Genomic DNA, 6,879 nt, shown 5'->3' with positions numbered 1-6,879 from the left:
ATTTTTATATTCATATAAAAACACAGGTTTTTTTTCTGTTGCTATTGTAGCAACAACAAAAAAGATGCCAAATAATTAAAGGTTGACTTGGCTTTACACAGCTAGATGTCATTATGACAGAAAGTGCTCCGTAAGTAGTAATGGTCATTATCACCTGTCTAGTGACTGTCTGAATTTGCTTCTTCTCTGGGTTTCTAGAATCATCCTGAATCATATGACATTTTTCCAGTACTCATATATGCAAAACTTTTAGCCACATCCCAGCCAGACCTGCTTTTCTGGCAGACTTTTCTGTGTTGGCACATGGTACCACCAGCTACAAAAGCCAGCCCTTCAGTCTCCCATGCTCCTGCCTACCACAGGGTTCTGCACGTGCTGGTCCTTGTCCTAGAATGTCCTTCTCCCTTCTCCTTTTCAAAGATCAGAGCTGCCTTCTGCTGAGGTGGCCTGTGTGACCTCCCTGAGCAGCTCAAATCCTGTGCACCACCGTTTAACACGGGTGCCACTTTATATTCATTGGGTGATTGTTTGATTAACCTCCATCTCTCCCACCAGGATATAAGCTCTATGAGAACCAGGGCAGTATTAATTTTTGTTGGTCATGGATCCCCACGACTTAGGCTGAACTGCATAGTAGAAACTTAATAAACATCTGTGGAAAGAATGGACTAGAAGGCCGTAGTTCATGTGTTATTTGAATTGGCTCATGTAGTATTTATTACTTAACTATAAAGACAGTACATGGTATTTGTAATAAACACAAATAACAAAGAAATTTATAAAGTAAGAAATGAAACTATTTCCAAACCTTGTAATTGCATCTCCCAGAGATGTCTTCTATGGATACACTATTTTTCTTTTTTTTTAATGTTTTATTTTATTTAATGTTTTATTTTATTTTTGAGACAGAGACAGAATGTGAGTGGGGGGTACAGAGAGAGAGGGAGGGAGACACAAAATCTGAAGCAGGCTCCAGGCTCCGAGCCATCAGCACAGAACCCAACTTGGGGCTCAAACTCATGAACTGTGAGGTCACGACCTGAGCCGAAGTTGGACGTTTAACCGATGGAGCCACACAGGGGCCCCTGAGACGCTATTGATGCGAGCTTGACTATTTCCTTCCAGACTGGTCTGTGCCCACCAATATGTGCCACACAAACACATAGGCACATATATGGATCTTATAGAAAGTAGAACCATATGCCACAGATGCTTTTGTTTTGTTGAACATTATACTGAAGCTACTTTTCTAGGTTGGTATATAATTGATCTCTCTTATTAAGAGGATTATTAGATATTTTATGGGGCGCCTGGGTGGCTTAGTCGGTTAAACGTCCGACTTTCGCTCAGGTCATGATCTCGCGGTTCGTGGGTTCGAGCCCCGCGTCGGGCTCTGTGCTGACTGCCGGCTCGGAGCCTGGATTCTGTTTCAGTCTGTGACTCCCTCTCTCACTGACCCTCCCCTGCTCACGCTGTCTCTCTCTCTCTCTCCTAGAAATAAATAAAAATATTTAAAAAAAAAAAAAAAGAGGATTATTAGGTATTTTAGAAAGTTCTAAAAACAATACAGTGAACATTCATAGATGCATCTAGGTTATTGAATAAAGATTATGAAGACACTGATCACTCTCCCCCTTGCCCCTCACCACCATGAGATGAGGCGACTGCCATCTTGAATTTGATTGTTTCTCATTCCTGTGCTTTGTCTGTTTTTTGACTATAGACTACGTCTGTATATCTATAACCATTGGAGAGTCTTTGCAGATTTCCACATTTTATATAAATGGTATAATTCTGGATGTATTTTCTTGCAACATTATGTTTGTGAGATTCATTCAAACTGAAATGGATAGCTCATTTCCTGTAATGTAGTATATTTTACTGCAAGAATATGCTATAATTTATCCATTCTTCTGTTGATGTGCATTTAAGTGGTTCCTTCTTACCCACCCCCCCTTTTTTTTTTTTTTGCTATTTCAAACAATGCAGCTATAAAACATTCCTGAATTTGCCCCTTTTTTGTACCTCTGTGAGACCATTTCTCCAGAAGATTAAACCTGGGAGGGGAAATGCTCAAGTGGAGGCTATGTGTTTCTTCAGCTTTACTAGCCTGTGCCAATCTACTTCTCCAAAGTTCTCTCATTGTTTATTACCGCTGAACAGCATTCCATTAAAAAATGGACCCCATTTATTTGCCCATTCCCTACTGCATTTGCTGGATATTATCGGGCCAGGGGGAGGTGTTTAAAACAATATTAAATGTAAAAGCTTTCATGTGGAGATGATTACTCTAGCTGGGCACTGGAGAGTTTGGAAGGTCCTTGGGGCATTTTAGCTCATTTTGTCTGTGGAGAGAGTCAAGTCAATTACTACGGTTGCTACTTTTTATTTCCGGTGGAGACATGAAACTACACCTGAGGGATCTGGGACCTCAGGTCCTCGTGGGGGTGGGCGGCGGAGCCGGTCTCTGGCCCATGGCTTGGTCTTCTCTGTCTCCTTACCCAGTTACTGAGCTGGTTCAGCCTAGAACCAATACTGGTCAGAGCTCGGGAAATGATGTCACAGCCCCTGACCGCAACAAAGAACAAGGAGGAAACGCCTACTTCTCTGTACCTGTGAAAATGCAGGGTGTCCGCGCACAGGCTGCTGCCGGGCCTCATTGTCCTGGAAGAGGGGGAAACAGATGGCAATTTAGGAGCCTGATAGCATTGTTTTGGGCTGGGGGGGAGGTGTCCTCTGGGGAACCAGGAGAGAGGCTTTCAGCCACCAGCACAACAGGCTGGAGAAGAGGCTTGCTGCGACCACTTCCTCCCTCCCACCTCTGCCCTAGGAGGGGCCCCGGGGGTGGGAATGCACAGACCTCTGTTGTTTGCCTGCTGCGTGGGTGCCCGATGTGTGTGCATGTGTGTGCTCACACTTACACATGTGTGCTCGTGTGTGTGTGTGTGTGTGTGTGTGTGTGTTGAGAGCAGTGCCAGGATGGTGAAAGCCAAGTACAGGCATGGCCCTGGGGCAGGAATGCCTATAGTTGATGGGGGAAACGCATGTTAACCAGTAATACCCAACCCTCTTACCTTCCTTTTTGTTTTTATGTGCTGGCTGTGTGTCTGGAACTTGAATGACTCTTACTTCTTTTTTTCTTTTAATATAAATTTATTAATTAATTTATTCTTTAAAAAATGTTTAAGGTTTATTTATTTTTGACATAGAGACAGAGCATGAGCGGGAGAGGGGCAGAGAGAAGGGGAGACAGAATCTGAAGCAGGCTCCAGGCTCTGCGCTGTCAGCACAGAGCCTGACACAGAGCTTGAACTTGTTACCCAGGAGATCATGACCTGAGCCGAACTCAGACACTTAACTGAGCCACCCAGGTGCCCCAGTTTATTAATTTACTTTGCGACAGAGAAAGAGAGAATGCATGAGCAGAGGAGGGGCAGAGAGGGAGGAGAGAATCCCAAGCAGGTTTTCCCTGACAGGAGAACTCATGAACTGTGAGATCTCGACCTGAGCAGAAATCAAGAATCAACCAACTGAGCCCCGCCCTGAATGGCTCTTATGTGAATGGACACAGGTAATAAACGCTGCTGTGCATTGCTCCCCTGAGGAGTGGTAGGGAAGCATAGTTTACAAACCAGAAATCTGGGCACTGCCACCAACCAGCTGGAAAGTCCCTTAACCTCCCTGGGATTCTTCTTTTTTTTTTTCTTTAAATATTTTATTTACTTTTGAGAGAGAGATAGAGACAGCATGAGCAGGGGAGGCTCAGAGAGAGAGGGAGACACAGAATCTGAAACAGGCTCCACGCTCTGAGCTGTCAGCACAGAGCCCAACGCGGGGCTCGAACCCACGAACCATGAGATCATGACCTGAGCCGAAGTCGGACGCTTAACCGACTGAGTCACCCAGGCGCCGCAACCTCCCTGGGATTCTTATCTCTTCAGAGACGCCACATTCCTTCTCTGCTACAGATCTTTCTAGTGCTTCTCTGCAGGAGGAGGGTTGCAGGCTGCGGCCAGGGGTTAAAAGATAACCATGGTGTGGCCCTCGGCCAGCACGCTTCTCTGGCTCTCCGATGTCTCGCCGCTGGTTAGCCACTGAGTATCAGACAAGCAATCAGAGTTAAGGTTGTTTTGGGAACAAGGCAAACAGAGGCTTGAATGGCTCTGAGATCTGCTTGGTGCTTCTTTTGAATTTGCTCGGTTGAGAAGGTAGAGGGATTCTGAAACTCTGAGTTAGGGTGTTTGCCCAGCCAACGCCACTTCCCGAAATCCTTTAAGCTAAGACACCCACGCTGGGTGCAGACAACACACTCACTCTCCAGTCCAATATGCCACTTACGTGTCACGCGTTCCCTAAACTGGGCCCTCGGGAGATCCATCTTCTTGCCTTTCCTGTCCTCATCTCATGTTCTCCACGGGGGTCACCACCTGCACTCCCGTGTTACCCAAAGACCAGTGGCTAGCCAGCCCATCTTCTCTGGTCTGCACCCCTGTAAGCTGTCTATTACGTGGCCACTGGGGACCCCCCCTCTGAGGTCCCACGGGCACGTCCACCCGCCGTGTCTCACCTGTGCTCCTCACCCTCACTCCCGATTGCTCTCTTTCTCCGAGGTTCCTTGCGTGGTGAGTGGGAGCCTCACCAAGGCTACCCGGCGGGGGGGGGGGGTTCCTCCTGGACGCATCCCTGCAGCTCTCTGCTCATACCCCACCAAAAGCCGTCCATTGGCTTTGCCTTTCCATGTATTGTTCCTGTCCATGGTTTCCTCAGAGCACCACTTCCTTTTTCAAGCCAGCTTTTCTGTGGTTGTGTTCCCGTCAGAAAACACCCAAACCTTTAGGGTGACCTGCGAGGCCTGGCTGCCTTTCTAGCCTCTTGCCACTTTCCCCCATCTTTGTTCCCATCCTCCCGCCATCTTGAACTGCTTGCCATTTGGCCAATGGTTCACAGTCCCTACACTCTTCTCCAGGTAGAGCTTCTCCCCTCTCCTTGGGCCCCCCCCCCTTCCCCACCCCGGTCTCCTCTCCTTCCTTTTCACTCTTCAGGAGTTCAAGTAGTAGCATCTCCTCCTCTTTGGAGGCTTCCTTGGCCCTCTCATCCAGATCCGTGGCTCCTCTTAGGGGTTTCGATGGCATCCTGCAGCGACTAATGACCTCATTTAAGGTGCTCCTCCAAAGTGGGACGAGGTGAATATCCAGTCTCTGCTTCTGGCACCATGCCTGGCTCTCAGCATGTGGGATAAATAAACACATCTTATAAGTCAAAGAGAGACACTTTCTCAGAGTTTCCTTGGACTGGCAGTGGGATCTCAGTGTTTTATTGTATCTCACTATATTTATGCGACTTGCAGCAGGTGCAAATCCCAGTGGCTGTCCCCGGTTCCGACAAATCCTCGTGACTAGCTGAATTCTTACATTTCCATGCACTACCTGTCACCGGCTCCTCCACTTAGCCATGAGGAGTTGACCAATCGGCTGTCAGCCAGGGGCTGGTGACTGACAGGTTCCTGGGCATCTTTGCTAAGTTTAAGAAAAATGAGGCGGCTGGCGGAGTGTCGGCTGCCCACATACCGCGAGTCAAAGCTGATGCTTTCCCTCCGTATATTCACCTGTGCCTCCAGCAGAAGCAACTTGCATAAAGAAAGCACAAGGTGGAAGGGAGTGGGGCTGAGATCCGGCCATGATGGCGGATGGAAGGCCGTGAGGAGGCGTGGACGCAGTTACTCTGAGGGGCAATCCTTTATGTTGTTTCTGGAAAAATAATTGCAGAGGCAACCCGTCAGAAAGGAGACTGGTGGTCCCCTCCCCTGCTCCCCTCTGTATCTCATGGCACTTTGACTGCCATCAGATTAATGAAATCTTTCCAGTCCTGACAGAAAGGACAACCTCAAGAGGAAAAAAGTATGTTTGGGCACCGGATAAAAGATGAAAACAGTGTGAAGAAGCAAACCTGTTTCTATATAAGGGCTTAAATACTTGCCTTGTGCAAAACGTTGTGAGTTAATATGTTGGTCTCAGGGGTGTACTTTTTCTCCCTGAGTCTTTAGAGTGTTTTCCAGAATTGCAAAGGATACTTTGAAAACCATGTCTGAAATCTCAAGTGCACGAGTACGGTCAGCTCTGTGAGTGGAAGGGCCGAGAAAAGGGGAGGGTGTCCTGTGAGAGACGAGAAAGTTATTGCCTTCCAGTGTGAATGTGTAACGTGAATTAAGGGTGTTTTTTTCTTTTTTAAAGCTTGAGAACTATAATGCATTTAAAAAAAAAAAACTCTAATGATTTTTGGAAAGTTGAAGCAAAGTGAATTTGATTACTCTGATAATTAAAAAAGAATTCATTTGTTTAAACTATATTTATATATTTTTTCCAATGCAAAAAGTATAGGATTAATGAAACACAAATGATCGGCAGGCTTGGTGTAGAAAAGAAATCTGAATGGAAATAATTCCTTTCCATAGATAATAATATTTGACTTTAAATTTGGTTATTATAGTATTAAAGGACTCCACCTGTGTTAAGTAAAAGTTAAGTTAGATCTCACATCATTAAAGTGTTTTTTAATTTAATTTAATCACAATGTGTTCCATTATAAGCATTAATAAGTAGCTTATTTTAAGAATTATGCTTAGATGGGGCACCTGAGTGGCTCAGTCAGTTGAGCATCTAACTCAAGATTTCGGCTCAGGTTAATTCCAAGGTTGTGGGATCGAGCCCCGCATTTGGCTCTGTGCTGAGCATGGAGCCTGCTTAAGATTCTCCCTCGCTCTGGGGCACCTGAGACTTTGCCTCAGGTTGTGATCTCATGGCTTGGGTCATGATCTCATAGCTCAGGTCATGATCTCACAGTTCCTGAGTTCAAACCCTGCATCAGGATCTCTGCTATCGG

Source organism: Hyaena hyaena, unplaced genomic scaffold (assembly GCF_003009895.1).
Source record: "Hyaena hyaena isolate Hyena2069 unplaced genomic scaffold, ASM300989v1 scaffold_117, whole genome shotgun sequence".
Taxonomy (NCBI): Eukaryota; Metazoa; Chordata; class Mammalia; order Carnivora; family Hyaenidae; genus Hyaena; species Hyaena hyaena.
Note: the sequence above shows the minus strand (reverse complement) of the source record.